A 21,656-nucleotide genomic window follows, 5' to 3' on the forward strand; every position below is an offset into this window, starting at 1 on the left:
TTGAAAAAATAATGCATGTACTTGGCCAAAAAATTTCATATGGTCCACAAAGGGTATACAATGAAAACTAAGAGTCTCTAACGGCAGCCTGCTTAAAGACAGTTGCTTTAAACAATTTCTTTGATCTTTCTAGAATTTTCTTATTCTTACATATGTGTATATCCTTCAAAAAAAAACCCTTCACCAATAGGAATATACTAAATATTTCTGTAAGGGTATCTGACCCCCCCTCAACCCTCCAGCAGTATAAGTCTTTTGTAGATCTTTCCTTTTCATAATTGATATATGTTGATATATATGTGGATTTACCTCATTCTTTGCAAATCACTGGTAGTATTTTATTCTTTAGTATATATAACCTAATTTATTTAACTCATATTTCCTGTTGGACATTTAGGTTGTTTCTAGTCTTTTGTAATTATAAACAGTACAGCAGTGAAAAATCCTTTGCTCATTTATTTGTGCAAATATGTGAGTATGTTTGTAGGATAAAGACCTAAGTAGGGGATTTTTAAATATGTATAAAGTTTTGATAGATATTGCAAATTACTCTTCACAGAGGTTTATGCTCCTTCAATTATGTTTTCTGACATCCATGATAGCACCACTTATCACCATATATTTATCTTTGTCAATTTTATATTGCATGTTATTTTATATACTATGTATCTATATTATATACTGTATATGTTATATTGTTTTATATGGATATATTAATTTGCATTCCTTTAACGGTAAGAGAAGCATCTTTGCATTTGTTTGTAAGCCATAGAATTCCTTTTCCTGCATGCCAACTTTAATATATTTGCACATATTTTCTGTTGATATGTGATTTTAAGAAATTAATCGCAGTTTGTGGCATGCCATCGTTTTGGTTGCTTAGGCCAAAATCTGGAGTTATGCTTGACATTATATTTGTCAGCAAATCAAAATCTAACTGCTTCTTGACATTCTGCTGCTAACATCCTGGTCCAAGCTACCCTTGTCTCCCACCTGGACTGTTGCCCGGGACTCCTGAATTAGTAAGGGTGCTGCCAGGAAAGAGATGGTACACTTAAATTGGGATAGTTTGAGGAGCTTTTAGTAAAAGGACTATTTACAAAAAGTACTGTGCAAGGTCTTATTAAAATTGGGCCTCTAGGCCTGAAGGGAGATAGGAAAGGGAGCAGTTAAGGAAAGGGAGCAGTTACCAGAATCCAGAGGATTGGGTGGAGAGAGCCACAAAATAGGAGCTGTGGCTTTTGTCAGAGGGCGATAGCCAGAGTAACTGGAAGGGAGGAGCAGGGGAATAAAACCCTGACCTCACCCTTTCTCCTCCCTGTGATCCTGTGTATGCTCCCGTTGCTGGAATCCATCTGGGAGCCAGCAGGTGGGGCCACCACGAGTTCACACTGGCTAGCATCCTGGGCAGAGAGCTGGGTGCATAGGAAACCTGGAGGGCAGTTGCAAGAGAGCTGGCACATCTCACTGTTCTCCCCACTTCTGCCCTGGATACCCCTGGACTGTTCTCTACAGCAGCCAGAGTGATTCTTTTAAAACACTCAGATTATAATACTCCTGCTCATATTCCACTAGGGTCTTCCTATCTGTCTCATAGTAGCCGAGAGGTCCTTGAGTATTCCAGCCCACTGTTTGTATCTTTACCTTCTCTTCTGTTCTCCCCTCCATTTCCTTCCAGCCTCACTTTGCAGGGGCTTACAGACAAGAGACACATTCCCACCTCACCCTTGCATGGGCTCTTTCCTCTTCCTGGAACATTGTTTTCTCAAATGTCCATCGGGTGTCCCTTCCATCTCTAGCTTCAAGAATTGCTCAAATACCATCTTCTCAGTAATTCCTTGACCATCTTATTTAAAATTGCAATTGCCTCTTTCCCACTTTGTACTCAGTCCTCTTTTTGCTTTATTTTTCCCTGGAATATTCACATTGCTACATAAGGTATTTATTTTTAGTTAAGGTCTCCTTCTTTCAGTTTGTATGTTCCATGAGGACAGGTTTGGTTTTGTTTTTTTTTAAATCTGTTTTATTCATTGCTAGAATTCCAAGGCGTAGAACAATGCCTGTTGCCTGTACAAGTTAGGACTCAATAAATTGGATGGGTGAACAAATGAATCATAAGAGCTTTTACTATAGTTAAGAAACAAAGTTCTTTAGTTATATGTGTACAGATATGGTTTTTGGTCTGTTCCCTTTTTTCCTTATGATATTTCTGTAATCATTTTGTATAGCTTCTGAGACTTCCCTCATGAAAAGAGTATACAAATTAAGACTTCAATTTTTTACATAGAATTTTTGTCCACACAGTGTTCATTTGAATTCAAGAAAAGAGGACAATATAGTTTGCAATAATCTAGTCAAGATAATGTGTATCTAGAAACAGATGCTTATAATTTAAGCATCCCCTTCAACTTGCCTTACACCTGTCTCCTGTGGAGTTCTCACTCCATCCAAGCCCAAACACATAAGCATCTCTGCACCACAAATGTCTTTGATCTTTTCCAGCATCTCAAGGGAGATAGTGGCTTTTCTGTCTGTCTTTCGTCATCTCAGTCACATGTCAAGGGAGATGGTAGCTGAGGGGAAGAGTGGTTTCTGGAGGCGGCTGGTCTGGGCTCAAATGCTAGTCCTGCCATTTATAGCTGTCGAACCTGCACAGGTTACTGTCTTCTCCCGGTGCAGTGTCCTCCTCAAACCTGCTGCTGGGTATGCGTTGAACTGAATGAGTTAAAAATGCGTGAGTTCAGACCTGTGAGGTGCTTGGTACAGGGGCTGGCACATCGCAGTGGCCCAGTAAATACATGCTGCTTTGTCTTACAATCACCTGTACCCTCAGCCTTCTCATGGACCCTGCCTGTTCCTTCATTTATCTCTCTGTCCCTGCTCTACATTTGCCCTTTTCCTTTTTCTTTCTTTTTTTAAAAAATTTCAAACACGTTTAAATTGTTTCCGCCTGAAAAACTAATCAAAACAGCTTCCCCTTGAACATTATCTCCTCTTAGTCATTTCCTTTCTCCTTTTCTTTGAATTCAGGATATTGAATCCTCTTCATCACTTCCCATGTCCAGCCCCTTCAGTCTGGCAACCCAGCAGTGGCTCTAACTGAAATCATTAATGGCTGCTGACTCAGTGGGCCCCTGGGATCCCTCATCTTATTGGACCTTTCACAGTTTGCCCCACTGACCATTCCTTTCTTGTTTTAAAGTCTCTGCTTTTTGTTTGGAACTACCATGTCCCCTTACTGTTCCTAACCGTGTTGACGCTGAAGTTGAGTTTGCCCTGTGATCTTCTTTGTTCACTTACTTTATATTTGCTGTACGGTGTAGTGTCTTGAAAAGAGAACAGGCCTTTCCAGTGTTGGTTGGGAAAATTACCTCCCTTCCTACATTCTGTAATACATTCCTGGGGGGATCCCGAAGAGTTTAAATTAGGTAGTTTATCTGCTACTTTGTTGTGTTTCTGGGTGCAGAAGAGGCTTTACTGCTTACAAGGGCTCCATCTTCATGTTTTTAATATTTCGAAAATAAAATTCCTAAAATCATTTTATTTAAGTTAGCTCTGGTTTATATGATGTGTTAGACATTACAACCGTTCATCAGTATCATGTTTCTAAAACTCTGGGGAAAACCTTTGAATTTAGGTACACTCATGTGACTTTTTCTAGCCAATAAATCATGAGTAGAAATGTATCATTTGTGGGTAGAAGGGTTTAGGAGTAGGGGTGTTGTTCTGCCTCTCCCCTTACCAGATGCTATAGTGAGTTGTGATCGTTTAAATGATAGAGCCTCCATCAGCCTGGGTCCCCCGAGTGAAGCACAGATGCTTACTAACCGACTATGTAAGTGTACACAATGATTCTTTGTGATTTTTGATTAATAGATTTTAGGGATGCTTGTTATTACAGCATAATGCAGCCTAACTGAATAATACATGGAGGGACAGTAAAATTGAATATTATCAATAGTCAGCTGTTGAAAAACGGTTGTTGAAACCCTTTACGTGCCAATTTGATCTTATTAAGTTTTTTCTTCTATTTTACTGGATCCTGAAGGGTTAAGTGACTAGATATCATTGCTCATGTTAAAAATGGTCCCTGGTTGGTAAATTGCATTTAGACTGGTTGAAGTTATAAATGGACTGAAACTACGTGATGGGGATTCCGTAAGTAGCTTCGGGGTTCCCTGACTACAGTGACTCATAGACGGCATGTCCTCTGTGAGTATTCTGAAACCGTTGGCTGTGGAGTTACTACAAGAGATACCATTCCTACGGGGCCCGAGGCTTAGAAGCTAGGGTAGCTGCTCTACCCACCAGATCTTGTTTCTTCACATCTGAGCTGTCACTTGGTGAGGCCAAGAGAAGAGCTCGGGACATCTCTATGTATGTACTGCTGCATGGGCAAGTTCATGTAAGCACTCACGTTTGGGAGGTATGTCTGATTCTGTTCTATGTCCTCTAAATAGACTGGTGGTACGTGTGGCCTTTGGTAGTTTCGTGAGTCTGACAGTTTAGTCGAACCTTGAGAAGCCTCCCTGATGATTTTTGCTGCAGCATTTAATGTTTGTAACTGCATGAAGTACTTTAGGCTCCTTTGTTTCCTGGGCTGTTTATCCTTAAAAAAACATAATAGTGTCTTTATCCCTTCCTGTAAAAAGTACAAACCCCAGCTAGATCCAGAATCACTATAAAAATTTTTACAGTAGGGTGCTTTTTGGAGATGTATAAATGCTTGCTGTTAAATAGTGTATTTTGAACAGTGTTTCCCTCCTCTTCCTTTTGGTCAAGTTCTGCTATACAAGCAGTCTTAGTGCACTAAACTCTTTTTCTTCATTAAGCTAAAATTTACATTGATTTTCTTTTTCTTTTTTTTTTTTCTGGTTATGATATGATGTACTTGTTTTTCTGGCTAGACTAAGCTCTCCAAACCAGGGAACAAACTTCTTTCTGCTTGCTGTTGTATGCTAGTTTATGGGGGCATTAGGGTAGAATGCATAGGTGTATATTTTGCATATAGGTGTTGGGTTCTTTGTGAGAAGCAGTAAAAATTGACTTTGGCTAAATTTAGCTGAACAGAGATTTATTAAGGATATTGGTAACTCACTAGTTTTCCGAAAAATGGGCAAGAGAACTAGCAGAAGAAGTATTGGTACCGTGTTTTATTGCTGCTGGAATTGCTGTTGTTGACCGTGGGACACCACGAGAATAATTTCTTATCTATCCCTGCCTCTTTGCATCACTTGCTAGAGTTTCAGAGCTTTTGTGGTAGTATTTGATGGGCTGAGTCTAAGTCTCATGCCTATGAAAGTCAGGAAAAGCCTGGCTTATAACTAAGAACTGATGGGTTATCAGCTTGTATAGAGAAATAAAAGTGTCCTTCAAAAGAAGAAAAGGTGGAGAAGCAAGAGGGTGCATTTTTCTCTTTTTGGCTGGAAAACAAGGTACTAGAAAGAAAACATTCTTTACACATACAAGATATATATATATTACTGATCAATAAACAATTCAGGGGCTAATTTTACTTTTAGTGTTTACCAAAGATGTCCCTGGATATTTAGGCAGTGTATAATTTATTAGAAGTCAGTTTCACTGTAGCTGGTCACATGCATTAAGACATGCAGTAGTCGCTGAAGGTAGGAAGTCTGGATTTTGATTTTAAGATGGCATAACTTAGTTTAAGAAACTAAAGAAGCGCTTAAAGAAGAAAGAGAAATATGCTTAGTGTGCTTTTCTTCCTTCCTGAGGGCGTGATTTTGGGTAGTGGGGGAAGGGGGGAAGATTTCAAAAATACGTTTGGAAGACCAATCTACATTTATTTCACTTTAACTTTGAGTAGTAGACACAAATACATTTATACCGAAATAAGTAAGGCATAACTGGGAGGTATCACACTCTGCTGTCGCCTTTGAAGAAGGCTTCAAAGCAGTTGGTGTCATTTGAGCTAGCTAATGAAACAGGAGATGGATTTCACCAGGTGTAGAAGAGGGTTCCGCGTAGAGGAAACAGTACGTGCATAGATTGGTAAAAGATGTTTACAAATGAAAAGTAATTCTGTGTGACCCACATCCATGGAATCTATGTGAGTGTCAAGTTTCTATGTATAGTGTGAGGGCAATAAGGCGTTGAGGACATGATGAGAAATGAAGTTGAAAGTAAGCTGAAGAAACATCTGAGTGAATTTTAAAGAGGTACTCTAAACTAGCAGCCTAATCAAACCCAGTGACCATAAAGCCTAACATTATAGAGCACTGCATTAAAAATAGAAGGATCTAGAGTCAGTGGACATAGATCTTGGTTCTTCTTCATACTACATAGGTTTGACATGAACATTACAGAGAAAACACTTTCAGTACCCGATTTACTAATTTTATTAGTCATTATTTTTAGCAGAATTATTTATATGAAATAATGGATATTATCATGGATATCTTCAAAATATTGTACATAATGTCTTTTAAACAGTAAGGGAAAACGGAGGGTTCTGTGATTGAAAGTTTAGTAGAAAATCAGTGCAAGATGGCAAACTTAATTGCTACTTTGATTTTGAATGATATTTATATATGACTGAGCCTGCAGGAACAAAAGGAAACCTCGGCCTAAAATTTCTTATCTCTTGGATTTGTGAAATTTAGCTCTCAAACATGTGTTATTTTTCTTTCAAGCTATTGACTTTTGCTTGCCATTTTTTATTGTTATTGTTAACTTCTAAATACAACCTTTATTGCATTTTTAGTTGGTGTCCTTTTGTGTGACTTCTTTATTTTTATTTTTCTTGCTGATTTTCTTGACATTATATGTAAACAGAGTCATGACTAGAATGTAAAAAGGAAAACCTAGTGTCTTATTTTACATATTTGGATAATGCTTGAAATAGTACAACTCGCTTTGAAATAGTCGCCCTCTTGGATTTTTAAACCCATTGATGTAATGATTGCACACCATTTGTAGGTTTTAACCAATATCTGCATAATGGCTACAACAGATTTTTCCCTAAATTAGCAGAATAATATGAACTTTGAACCACTGTAGAATTAGTGAAAATGAATACATCATTTTGGGGTGTGATTTGTTTGTCTTACATGAAGATGATTGCTGTGTAGAAAACATAGCTAATTTGTCTGAATGTAGATGTGGAAAAGTAGGACTTAAGGAAAGCTTAATCTGCTTTAATTTAAGATTAAAGTATTTTAGGAAGTAAAAAATATTCTAAAATATATTAGGATGTAAAACAGTATCGAGAATATTTATGTAGCTGACGAGATGTAGTCTTTTGCCTCAATTTTGTCTTCATGCCCGAATTAGTTTCTTGTTGTTGTTGTAACAAGTTACTTTAAACTTGGTGGCTTAAAAATAGCACAAATTTATTATCTTTAGTTTTGGAGGTCACATGTCCAAAATGCAAATTGGGCTAAAATCAGGATTTTGGCAGTACTGCCTTCGTCCTGGAGGCTCGAGGGAAAAATCTGTTTTCATACCTTTTCCAGCTACTAGAAGCTACCCACATTCCTTGTCTTGTGGCTCCTTCCTCCATCTTAAAAGCCAGCAGTGGGTAATCTGGTTTTTCTCAGGCTACATCATCTGACACTAACACTTCTGCCCCTACTTGTGATTATGCTGGACTTACTAAAATAATCCAGAGTAATCTTCCACTTCAAGATCCTTAATTTAATTACATCTGGAAAGTTCCTTTTGCCAAGTGAAGACACATTCACATGTAAAGATCTGGAGATTAGGACGAGATCTTTGGGCATAGGGGCATTTTTCTGTTACCCTTTTATATATTTTGTTGCTGGATACTGGTTATACTGCAGACTACTTTAGGGCAAGAGCCATGCTTGTAGAAGTTGGCCTTATTTCCTCTCTTGTTCTTTTGCTTTGGCTCTGTATGAGGAATGCAAATTTGACTTAGAAGAGGTAGGCTGACACTCCTTAGATGTGACCTTGCACAAGTGACTTGTTTGCCAGCCTCAGTTTTTCCCATTTGTTAAATAAACATAATACCTTTCCCTAAGGGTTATTGTGGAGATCAAATGGGATGATGTCTGAAGGTATTTTGTGAACGATGAAGAGGTACACAAGTGAAGAAAGGGTTGTTTATGTCATGCCCATACAACAGCTGTGGGGAAGTGAGTTATTATGGAAAATGAAAGAAATAAAGATAATTGTAGATATTCTTAAATGGATTATATTTGAATTTGCATTTTGACCTGTTACAGTGACGTCTGGGAAAGTCCTCTCCTTGCAGCATGCTTTCCTTTTCTATAAAGCAGATGTTGTAAACAGACTAACTACTGCCTAGTTTTCTCAATGATGAGTCTTTTCCGAAACGATGAGACTGGTGATCTGCACTGAGGGAGGAGAACATGTAGCACCTGGCCAAAGTCTTTGTTTAGAAATACGGGCTTTCCTGCATGATTTTTAATTATGTCCCTTAAAAGAAGGAGAAACTCCTACGTTTATATTCCAAATTCAGCGAATGAATGTCACCTCTCACTAACAATATCTGTCTTAGAGAAGGTCAGAAGTCAGCTTACTCCCTTGCCTACCCAAAACAGCTTGCTGGAGCACTTACCACTTATTCCCAGAAGGGCTTGGCTGTAGGCTGTGGGCAAACCCACAAACTGGCTTTGCCAGTTCTCTGGTCAAGAAAAACACTGTGGAGTATTTTCTGGGTATTACTACACTTTGTGTTTAATAGAAAATAGAAAACTTTTAGCTGCTCTCTGGCCTCTGTGCCATTCAATTTGTAATTCACTGCAATTAAAATAATCAGGCAATCTCAGAACAGCCTATTTGACTTTGTCCTCTTTGTGTATTTTCTTTCAGAGTTCTGTCTAGGTAATCCCTACAGTTGTGACAAGACTGAAGATTAGGAAGTTAAAAACACACAAAAAATTAGCCTCCCTTCCCTGGTTAATACAAAATACATTAATTTTCACGATTATTATTTTATTTTATTATTATTATTTTTTAAGTAAGCACAAGGCCTAAGGTGGGGGTTGAACTCATGATCCTGAGATCAAGAGTTGCATGCTCTGCCTACTAAGCTAGCCAGATGCCCCCCAGGAATTTTCTTATTTTTTAAAATTAATTTTATTTTATTATTTTTTTGAGAGAGAGAGAGCGTATGCATGCATGTGAGGCAGAGGGAGAGAGAGAATCTTAAGTAGGCGCCACGCCCAGTGCAGAGCCCAGGACCCTGAGATCATGACCTGAGCTGAAAGCAAGAGTTGGTCATTGGATGCTTAACTGACTAAATAAGCCACCCAGGCACCCCAGGAATTTCGGTTTTTTAAATGAAATTGTTTTTTCTGATATAACCTGTCATTCCTTGGTGCATTCCTTTCTGTAATTGGACAGTGCGGGGACAACCTAGAAATCAGTTAATCCAATTAATCCATTTCCTTTTTTACTAGTCAACTAATACATATGCCGTTAGTTGTTATTTTAACACTTTAAATATTTCACCAAAACTAAATTTATATGAGCCTTTAAAACCCATCTTTCCCTGCCCTACATTGACCTGACTCATATCCATTATTTGAAGACTTAACATTGACTTGGCTTTTTTTTTTTTTAAAGATTTTATTTATTTATGTGACAGAGAGACAGCCAGCGAGAGAGGGAACACAGCAGGGGAGAGGGAGAGGAAGAAGCAGGCTCCCAGTGGAGGAGCCCGATGTGGGACTCGATCCCAGAACGCTGGGATCACGCCCTGAGCTGAGGGCAGTCCCTTTAACAACTGCGCTACCCAGGCGCCCCTGCTTTTTTTTTTTTTTTTTTAAGTCTTCAGTAGAGTTTTTGTTTTAAACTCTTAGTTGCTTTCAGGATCATTTCCTTCTCATTGCTAGGAGGAAACAAACCAGCATTGATAAAGCAATAGATGTTTTCAAAGGGCCTGTATTCTTTGTGTGGGCTCCAACAGAACCATCACAATTGCTCATGGAATGAGAAGGAGATTTCGATTCTCTGTTCCCTGTGGTAGTCATAACTCAGTAAATAAATAAATACAAATCCCAGTGAAAGAAGCTTCATCATGTTTTCTTCTGGCTTTGCTTTTGACTCTTGTTTGCTTTTGGAAAACCATCTAATTTTGTATAAAAGATGTTTCTCAACACCTCTGTGTGAATTAGTAACACTTTCTCATGTTCATAGCTTGTGATTTCAGAACTTGCTTTTATGTCACAAATAATTAATTTTCAGTTGTCTGCAACTCCAAACACTTTGAGTTTAGGTATTTTTATNTTTTTTTTTTTTTTTTTAAGTCTTCAGTAGAGTTTTTGTTTTAAACTCTTAGTTGCTTTCAGGATCATTTCCTTCTCATTGCTAGGAGGAAACAAACCAGCATTGATAAAGCAATAGATGTTTTCAAAGGGCCTGTATTCTTTGTGTGGGCTCCAACAGAACCATCACAATTGCTCATGGAATGAGAAGGAGATTTCGATTCTCTGTTCCCTGTGGTAGTCATAACTCAGTAAATAAATAAATACAAATCCCAGTGAAAGAAGCTTCATCATGTTTTCTTCTGGCTTTGCTTTTGACTCTTGTTTGCTTTTGGAAAACAATCTAATTTTGTATAAAAGATGTTTCTCAACACCTCTGTGTGAATTAGTAACACTTTCTCGTGTTCATAGATTGTGATTTCAGAACTTGCTTTTATGTCACAAATAATTAATTTTCAGTTGTCTGCAACTCCAAACACTTTGAGTTTAGGTATTTTTATCTTGTGTCATTTTAAATCAGCCTTTAATACTGATACCTAATTGCTACATATTATCTATCAGAGTTTTTTTTTTTTTTAAAGATTTTATTTATTTATGCGACAGAGATAGAGACAGCCAGCGAGAGAGGGAACACAAGCAGGGGGAGTGGGAGAGGAAGAAGCAGGCTTATAGCAGAGGAGCCTGACGTGGGGCTCGANTTTTTTTTTTTTATAAAGATTTTATTTATTTATGCGACAGAGATAGAGACAGCCAGCGAGAGAGGGAACACAAGCAGGGGGAGTGGGAGAGGAAGAAGCAGGCTTATAGCAGAGGAGCCTGACGTGGGGCTCGATCCCACAACGCCGGGATCATGCCCTGAGCCGAAGGGAGACGCTTAACCGCTGTGCCACCCAGGCGCCCCTATCTATCAGAGTTTCTTAATTAACTATTTTGTTACTAAATCAAAGAAATCATTAAACTCCAATTTGGTTTTCAGTAATATCTAGAATTTTGATTTTTTTAATGAATTATTTTTTGCAATATTTTGCTCTATAGTTTGACTCTGAAACAGAATTTAAACATAGAATAGAGGAATAGGAGTAGTAATGCTTACCCAATTTATTAAATGTTCTTGAATTTTATGAACTAAAACTGCTTTCTGTGTGGAAGATGAAAATGTAAACATAAAGTTGATTAAGAGGGTATATAGTGGACACCTGGGTTGCTCAGTTGGTTAAGCATTCCAACTCTTGATTCAGCACAGGTCATGATCTTAAGGTGGTGAGGTCAAGTCCCGACTCAGGCTGCATGCTGGGTGTGGAGTCAGGCTACATGCTTGGGATTCTCTCGCTTCCTCTCTCTCTCTCTCTCTGCCCCTCCCCAGCCTGTATTCTCTCTCTCTCTCTCAAAACAAGCTGGGGTGGGGGGACTGTAGAAGTTCCTGACTAAAGCTTTTATATGTGAAGATTGATAACATATCCACACGACTCCCCCCCCCCCGACCTTTTAAAACATATAAATAATTCCTATTCATTGGTTGAACAAATGAGAAAACACCAAGAGGCAGAAAGAAAAAAAAAAATCTCCCAAATCCCAACCACCCAGGAAACTAGTGGCCATAGAATATACTTGAATGTGTGTGTTTAGTATGCTTTTGTATGTACTCTGTGGCCTGTGTAGATACTTGTGTGTGTGTGTACACATAAAATTGAAATGTGCTCTCAATTTATCTCCTATTCTGTGGGGTATTTGGTTGCTTTTTTAAAGATATTATAACAAAGCTTTGGACATGCTTATTAAGTCTTTGTCCATATTTTTATTTATCTAGGATTTCTAAAAATGAAACTTAGAAGCCAGTGAGATGTATTTTTTTTAACATACTTCTGATACATATTTGCAAGTAGGAAAAAAATGATACAACCTATCCCTGAACCAAGCTTTCTTAGTCTTGGTTAGTCCCACAGGTGAAACATTTATGTTTTAATTTGTATTTCTGATTTCTAGGGAGGTTAAGTCTTTTCTCATATGTTCATTAGCTCTTTCTTTTCTTTTTCTTTTTTTTTTTTGGTATTCTCTATTCTTATTCTTGATCTGTTACCCTACTAATGCATCTGTTTATTTCTGTTAATTTTGAAAAGCTGTCTTTATTATATGCATACATTTTTGCTCAGTATTGCAGTTATCTTTGAACTTGACAAGTTTGTCGTTTGTTTTTTTAAAAGAGCTTTATTGAGGTATAATCTAATTCCAGAGCATTTCCCTCACCTTAAAAAGAAAAACCTCATGTTCATTGTCATCTTCTCTCCCATTTGCACCCCTAACCCTGAGCAATGAAAAATCTGCTTTCTAGATCTATGTGTTTCCCTTCTCTGGATATTTCATATAAATAGAATTATACATTATGTGGTCTTCTGTGTCTGGCAGTTCATCTGTGTGGTCACATGGGTCAGCGCTCCTTTCCTCTTTTGTTGTCCAGTTGCATTCCCTGAACCCTTGTTTATTCATTCACTAGTAAGTGTACATTTTGGTTGTTTCTACTTTTTGGTTAGTGTAAATAATGTTGCTATGAACATTCATGTGCAAGTCTTTGTCTGGACATACGGTTTAATTTCTCTTGGATGGAAACCTAGGAGTGGAATTACTGGGTCATATAGTAACTCTGTGTTTAGCTTTTTTAAGAAACTGCCAAACTGTTTAAAAAATTGGCCACATCGGGGCGCCTGGGTGGTGCAGTCGTTGGGCGTCTGCCTTTGGCTCGGGGCGTGATCCCAGCGTTACGGGATCGAGCCCCACGTCGGGCTCCTCTGCTGGGAGCCTGCTTCTTCCTTTCCCACTCCCCTGCTGTGTTCCCTCTCTCGCTGGCTGTCTCTCTGTCACATAAATAAATAAAAAAATCTTTAAAAAAAAAATTGGCCACATCACACCATTTTACATTCCTACTAGCACTATGTGAGGATTCCCGTTTCTCCACATCCTTATGGACATACGTTATTTTATCTTATTATAGCCATTCTAGTGAATGTGAAGTGGTATTTCATTGTGCTATTGATTTGTGTAGACCTGATGGCTAGTGATGTTGAGCATCTTTTCATGTAACTTACTTCTGGCCATCCGTGTATCCCCTTTGGAGAAACATCTATTCAAGTTCTTTGCCTGTTTTTAATTGGGCTGTTTTTTTATTCTTGAGTTGCAAGGAGGAGGTGTGTGTGTGTTCATTATGGATACAGGTCTATTGAATATAAGCTTTGCGAAGTTTTCTCCCATGCTGTGGTCTGTCTTTTCACTTTTCTTTATGATGTTTTTTGAAGTTCAAAAGTTTTAAATTTTGATTAAGTCCAATTTATCAATCTTTTGTCTCTTGGACTTTGGTTTCCTAAATCTTATCTAAGATTTGAAGGTTTATTCCTGTTTTCTTATAAGCATTTTATGGTTTTAGCTCTTAGTTTTAAGTGTGTGATCTTTTTTTTTTTAATGGTTTGAGATAAGGTTTCTCATTAATCTTTTTGCCTATGTAAGGATATTCAGTTGTCCCAGCACCATTTGTTGAAAACACTATTTCTTTCCCATTGAATTTTCTTGGCAACTTTTTAAAAAATCATTTGACTGTAAATAGTGCCATTGATGTTAAAATGTTAAAATGTACTCTATGTATTTCTAAAACATGCTAATTTTAAGTCATCACTGACTGTAATACTTAGATTTCAAAGATGTTAATAGTATCTTAATATTTGCAGCTCCAAATCAGTGAAATACATTATTTCAGAATAGCATTAGGTTACAAATACCAGCACTGCCTGACTACCTCTTCATTGTTTTCTCTCAAGTATCTTTTACAGCATTCGTGACTCCCTGAAGATATATAATTATTTGCTTATTATTTCTCTCTCTTGAAAGCCAGGGACCTTATCTGTCCCGTTTACTGCTATATACTCCTTGCCTTTAGACGTAGAAGCTACCCATGATTTATTTATTTAACTGCATGATCAAAGAGATTTCTTCCTCTGGCCTGTTAATTTTCAAAATAAGTAAGCGATATTGGGAGATTTTTCTTTGAGGCAAATTTATATGAAGCGCAACTGAGCAAAAGTTATGTTTGAGGTAAAAAGCTGCTTAAAGAAGCTTGTAAATTGTTTATTTTATTAAAGGATGACTGTAGGGTAGCATTGTTTTGTTTTTTTGAGGTACAATTGATATATTCATTTCAGATATACAACAAATGATTTAATATTTGTATGTATTGCAAAATGATCACAGTTAGTTAACGTCTGTCACAGTACATAGTTACAGAACTTTTTTTCTTGTTAGGAAAACTTTTAAGACCCACTGTCTTAGCAACTTTAAAATACACAATACAGTAGTATTTACTATAGTCACCATGATGCTGTATATTACATTGTTTTTGTAGTCACTTATTTGAGCAAAGAATAAGCTCTCTGAGGACCTAAATAATTTCTTTATCCATAGAGTCATATAATTATGAATAGGAACCAAATGAGTAAAAACACAGGTAACTTCCAAATAGAAGCTATTGCCTTGGTTCATTCTTCTTGACTTTGGTCTTTTCAAAAAAGATGACATAATCTTGTTGCTCCAAAGGATATTCTTTAGGTATGAAAAGAAGCGGCAGCAGCAACAAAAAAAATCAGCTTTAGGGTGATAAGGTAACTTTGTTTCTTAAAAAAAAATCCCCAGTAGAGCAAGTTGAATGTTCATCAGTGTCTTTTGAAACACGCGGAGGAAATGAGAAGAAATGAGAAGAGCTGGCTACTAATCAGGGGGCAGAGTCTAAAGTTGTGACAGTTTACTCTGCTCAACATGCTTCTTTCCTGAAGTATTCAGTTCAATCAGGGAGTCTGAGAAAATGCAACTGACAGTTTAAAAGCAGACAAAAAAAGACATTAAATTTTCAACCCTCTAGTGACTTACTTGTTAATTAACATCAAGTTTCTCTAGCAACATTTTCCTTTATGTATTTTTGAAAGTAATAAAACAGTTTTATGTTAATTTATGTTACATGGGGCAGTTTCTTCTCATTTTTACCATTGTGAGATAGTTTTTTCCCCTTTAATTTATTTGGAAGATCAGAGCTAGTCTTCCAACGTGTTTTATAGAACTATGGATAGAAATCTTTGTTCTTGGGGTGCCTGAGTGGCTCAGTCAGTTAAACGTCTAACTCTTGGTTTTGGTTCAGGTCCTGATCTCAGGGTCCTAGGATAGAGCCCCACGTTGGGCTCTGTGCTCAGTGGGGAGTCTGCTTGGCCCTCCCCCTCCTTTAAAATAAATCAACCTTCAAAAAAGAAAGAAAAGAAATTTTTATTCTTTATTCTATGAGGAGACATTTCATCTAACACTGCAATTTCTGCAGTTGTCTGTGTCTAATTCCCCTTTCAAGGTTGGTGGCATGGTCCGAGCAGCCTGTGGGGTTCCAGCGTCACTTGAAATGGTGACTTCAGGGCTGTGACTCAAAATATTTACTTCACTCAGGCCCCAGAATCACTGCCAGAGTCAGCCAGGTTATGAATGAACTTCTTGACAGTTTGTTCAGAGAGCACACTTTCCTTTTCTTTCTCCCCACCCACCCCTCTGTTCACACTTCCTCTGAGTGAAACTGCCGCCTGAATCAAGTATTTTAAGGCTTGGTCTCTGGGGAAAAAGTTCTGATTGGTAAAGAAAAACTTCTTTTGAGGAAACTTCTTGAAAATTTGGTAATCTGAGGTTGTGACCTTGTTGAAAAAGCATTCAAAGCAATGGGTAATACGAATTTGCTTAAAGACTCTTGCCTACGTTTTTGTTGGTTTTTTTTTTAAGATTTTATTCATTTATTTGAGAGAGAGCTAGAGGGGGGAGGGGCAAAGGAAGAGGGAGAAGTAGGCTCCCTACTGAGCAGGGAGTCTGATGCGGGACTCCCAAGGAGGGACTCGATCTCAGGCCCCGGGGATCATGACCTCAGCAGAGGGCAGATGTTTAACTGACTGAGCCACACAGGCGCCCTGACTCTTGCCCGAGTTTTGGTTGCCAGTGTATGCCAATGCATTGTAACCAAATAGATTTTACTTCTTTTGTGTGGCAGTGTAATTGAAAACACATTTAATCATGTGATACTTAAGGCATGGCTGTTTTTGGGGCATATGACAGTTCTAGTAAAGCTCCAGGCTTTTCTTTTCTTTTTTTTTTTCTTTTTCTCTCACTTCTTTGTAAAGATTTGATTTATTAGAGAGAGAGAGGGAGCAAATGCGTGAGAGAGCACAAACCGGGTGTTGGTGGGGGGGGCCAGAAGGAGAGGGAGAAGCAGGCTCCCCAAGAGCAGGGAGCCCGACATAGGGCTCAATCCCAGGACCCTGAGATCATGACCTGAGCCAAAGGTAGACTCTTAACCGACTGAGCCACCCAGGTGCCCTGGCTCCAGGTTTTTCAAATGTACTTTCTTGTATCAAGAAAAACCATATGGCTTGATGTTTTCTCACATTTGGCTGGTAGTCCTTCATTCTTATAAAAAGCAATTGGAAAAAGCTTGCCAAATGGAAAGACCTTTGGGTTTTCCTGTTCCACAATACTTGATGATGAAAATAAAAAGTTGTAAAATTTGTAATTCTTTTCCATGACATTTTCTAGCTTAAACTAAACCTCTTACCCACAAAGGCAGATATCATAATCATTATAGTAGCGAATGTTTTTGATACTTGTCTGAAAAGGAAATAGAACATGGTAGCAATTGAGAAGCACGTGCTACTTGACCGTGTAGAGCAGTATCCTGTTGCCACCACATGCAAATTTAGAGAAGAGTCTATTTCTTCAGAAAAAAAGAAATTCAGAGATAGTTTTTCAATGGAAAACTGGATAATATTAAAGAAAGGGGAAACTTCTCTTCCGCCTTCCAGGAATATAATTAAAGAAAAATTGCTTAGCGTAGAGGGCAATTCAAAAACCCCATGAACCCCATTCTTGGCATGGCAATAAATAAAGCTCTTGACAACCATGCCCCTCCTGACCCTTCTCTTTAGTCATAGCCAACAACTCACAGTTTTCTAAAAAATTCTGTCATATCTGCTCTTTCATTTCTTGCCGCAGATTGTCCCTTGGCCCAGAAAGCATTCTCTTCCTTGTACTCTGCCACCCTCTTCCCAGAACATTTCACACATTCCTCTGCCATTGTTCCACCATCATTGCTTGTTGCTGTGATTGTCTCTTTGGAGGGAGATATTTCCCTCAGGGTCAGACTCCTATTTCATCTTGTGCCAGGGTCATGAAAGGACAACTGCAACTTCAGGGTTTCTATCAAGAATGGAAGGAATAAGGTTTTCCAGGTTAGAAGCCCATGGTTACAAAGGCAGGTGGGAATTGAGCAGGGACTTGCAAGTGAGAATGTGCATGACTTAGTTTCAGGAACTGGAGGCTGAGGGTAAGGGAACTCTCACATACAAAAATAAGCATATGTTGGAGCCTTGAAAAAAATTTCTGCATTAGAATAATATTATATATTACTCCCCATTTTCTGGATGGTTTATCATGTTTATTTATCATTTAGTCCATCTCAAACCCCAACAGTGGTGCTATGCTGTGCTTCTTATGCAATATTTGAAGAGAAAGTAGATAAGACTTCAAGGGAATATGAAGATTTCTTTCTTTTCTTTTCTTTCTTTCTTTTTTAATATTCATTTGAGAGAGAGAGCACGAGAGCAGAGAGCACAAGTGGGGGCGAGGGGCAGAGGGAGAGGGAGAAGCAGGCTCCCCGCTGATCAGGGAGCCCTGATGTGGGGCTTGATCCCAGGACCCTGGGATCATGACCTGAGCCGAAGGCAGAGGCTTAACCGACTGAGCCACCCATGTGCCCAAGGGAATGTGTATGTCTCTTAAATCAAAATAGAAATATTCTTAAATGAAACTAAGAGAGATAAGGATTGGTTAAATAAACTACTATGTAGCTATATAATGGTGTACTTACTATACAACAATGAAAATGATGCTGTAGGTCAACCTTTATTGATGTATTGTTAAGGGGGGAAAAGGTGTGTACATTTATATATAATAGTAACTTTAATGTTTTGTAAATATTGGCTTAAAATGTATATTCTACAAGTAAAAGGACATGCATGTATTCATGAAACAAGTCTTTAGGATAAACACCAAAATATTAGCAGAGGTCGTTTCTTTATGGGGGATTGTGGAATTTAGATTTGTCCTTACATGTGGCTTTATGTCTTAATTTGTTTTGTAATGTTTTATAATCAGAGTAAATACAATAAAGAGTTCAAATAAAGAGAAATCAAAGATATTTTGTTGGGGCCTTATAATACATATAGTGGGTACTTGTTGGTTGCTATATTTTTAACATTTTTAAACTTACATAAAATTTGAAACTGTAATACAATGAACAATATACCTTTCATCTAGATTCAACCATTGCTGCAGATATGGTAACATTTTTCCCCTAAGCATCACAGCATGTATCTCCTAAGAACTAGGATCTGCCCTTACATAATCACAACACTATTATCACAATCTAGAAACGTCATTATTATAATGCTATCATGTACTGTGTGGTCCATATTTAAATTTCCACAATTATCCTAATAAAGTTCTTTGTAACTTTTGAAAGAATTTTAGACATAAAATTCAAAGATCATATATTCCATCGGGTTACTATGTCTCATTCTCTTTTAATCTTGAATCTTCCTTACTATTTTGTTTTTCTTGACATTGACATCTCTGAAGAATCTGGATCAGGTCTTGTAGGCAGGAATAATTGTATTGGCAAGAATATAGTGATTTTGGATACTCCAAGATGATGGAGGAGTAAGAGACCTTAGTTTGTCTGGTCCCAGGAATTCAGCTTGATAGCTATCAAATCATTCTGAATACCTGTGAACTCAACCAGAGATCTAAGAAAAAAATAGGTGCAACTCTACAAATAGAAAAGCAACCACTTTCTGCAAGGTAGGAGGTGTGGAGAACTGAATCCAAGGCAATATATGGGAAGATAAACTGGGGGGAGGGAAGGAGCCCCTGTAAACCAGCACCAGAAAGTAATATCACAATGGAGTGCAAAATCAGAACTTTTAAAAGTCTGCTCTGTTGAGGGACGTCCCTGCCTGAAAGGCGCTCAGGTGGCAAAGCAAGGCAGAATTCTAGGTGGGACAATGTGGTCTCAGGATCCCTGGGGTCACAGGAAGGACAAGGGTTGCCTGAGTGTAGCAGAGTTCCCAGGCATCGGAGAAGGGAAGCTGGCTGTGATCAGTGAACCCAGGAGTGGGCTCTCAGCTTGGGGTTGCCATAAACCTGGAACCACTGCTCGGTTGGGCAACCACTCTGAGCAGGGGCCCAGCAAGCAGCAGAACCCCAGCGAGACCCCCCTACCTCCCCTGGGAAGAGCTGTGCGAACGCACACCGCAGGAGCTTGCAGGGTTTGGAGACTTCAAGTGCGGTCCCGTGCCTGAGATAGAAAACTCCGTCACAGGCTGGGTGAGCACTGTGTAAGTTGAAGACCTGGGAGACTGGAGTGATTATCTGCTTTTCCCTGAGGGCGCACTGAGTAGTGGGGGCCTTGAGCTTTCAGCTCTGGGGCTGGATATTGGTAGGTCGCCATTCTCATTCTCATCCTCTAAAGGGCATGGAAAGCCTTCAGGGAACAAAAGCCACATAGAGCAATCTGGAGCGGCTTACTTAGCCTGGCCCCTGGCAAGGGCAAAGCAGTTCCACCCAGGGTAAAGACACCTGAAAATTCAGTGCAACAGGCCCCTCCCCCAGAAGATCAGCAAGAACATCTAGCTAAGACCAAGTTACTGATCACAGAGAACTGCAAACTCCAGTCCTAGGGGAAAATAGTATATAGAATTTATGGTTTTGTCCCCGATAATTCTTTAGTCTTTCAATTTTAATTTTTTTCCTCTTTCCTTTTTCAACCAATTTCTTATATTATCAACTTTTTAAAAAATCTTTTTAAATTTTCATTTTTACACGTACATTCTATCCTTTCATTGTATTTAATTTTATTTTTATATTTATATAAGTTTTTCTTTATTTACAATTTTGGGATGCAGTTTCTTTTAACAGATCAAAAAACACCCAGAATCTAGTGTCTTGCTCTGTTCTCTTCACCTGACTGATCATATTCTTTCTTTTCTTTTTCTTCTTCTTCCTTTTTTAAAAAGTCTTTTTAAATTTTCATCTTTACAGTTATAGTCTATCCTTTTATTGAATTTTATTTTATTTATATATGTGTGTGTGCGTGTGCGTGTTTCTTTCTTTACAACTTTGAGGTGTACTTTCTTCTAACAAACAGACCAAAATACATACAGGATCCAGTGTATTCCGTTGTTCTGTTCACCGGCCTGTTTACATTGCTTCTTCTTTTTTTTTCTTTTAATTTTCAGTTTTACAGTTACATTCTATCCTTTCAATGTATTTAATTTTGTTTTTGTACATATGTAAGTTTTTTTCACCATTTTTGGATCTAGTCTTCTAACAAACAGACCAAAATACACAGAGGATCCAGTGTATTCCTCTGTTCTGTTCTCCTATCTGATTATATTCTCTCTCTTTTTTTAATTAAAAAAATTTTTTTTTTGGTTTCGGGTCTCTTCTGATTTAGTATATATTTCTCTGGGGTCGTTGTTGCCATTTTAGTATTCTGTTCTTTTGTTCATCGTTTCTTTTCTGGACAAAGTGATAAGATGGAAGAACTCACCGCTAAAAAGAGAACAGGAGGCAGTACTTACTGCAGGGACCTAATCAGTATGGATATAAGTAAGAGGTCAGACCTAGAGTTCAGAATAATGATTATAAAGATACTACCTGGGCTTGAAAAAAGCATAGAAGACACTAGAGAATACCTTCCTGGAGAAATAAAATAACTAAAATCTAATCAAGTCAAAATAAAAAAGGCTATTGAGATGCAATCAAAAATGGAGGCTCTAACGAGGATAAATGAGGCAAAGAGAGAATTAGTGATATAGAAGACAAAACAATGGCAAATAAAGAAGCTGAGAAAAAGAGAGATAAACAACTACTGGATCATGAGGGGTGAATTTGAGAGATAAGTGATACCATAAAGTGAAACAATACTAGAATAATTGGGATCCCAGAAGAAGAGGAAAGAGCGGGGCAGAGGGTATACTGGAGCAAATTATAGCTGAGAACTTGCCTGATCTGGGGAAGGAGGCAGGCATTCAAGTCCAGGAGGCACAGAGAACCACCCTCAAAGTTAATAAAAATAGGTCAACACCTTGACATATAATAGTGAAGCTTGCAAATTTCAGAGACAAAGAGAAAATCCTGAAAGTAGCTCAGGACAACCTTAACCTTAATCTACAAGGGTAGAAACATTAGACTGGCAGCAGACCTATCCACAGAGACCTAGAAGACCAGAAAGGACTGGCATGATATATCCAGGGTGCTAAATGAGAAAAAGATGCAGCCAAGGATACTTTATCCAGGAAGGGTGTCATTCAAAATAGGAGGAGA

General features: G+C 38.2%; 1 protein-coding gene across 2 annotated transcripts in view; it reads left to right on the forward strand.

Moving 5' to 3' along the window:
• ITGAV (integrin subunit alpha V) overlaps positions 1 to 21,656 on the forward strand; it is a 93,135-nt gene that overhangs the window by 14,324 nt on the left and 57,155 nt on the right. The gene's annotated exons all lie outside the window — the stretch shown is intronic.

This window comes from Ailuropoda melanoleuca, chromosome 2 (genome assembly GCF_002007445.2).
Source record: "Ailuropoda melanoleuca isolate Jingjing chromosome 2, ASM200744v2, whole genome shotgun sequence".
Lineage (NCBI taxonomy): Eukaryota > Metazoa > Chordata > Mammalia > Carnivora > Ursidae > Ailuropoda > Ailuropoda melanoleuca.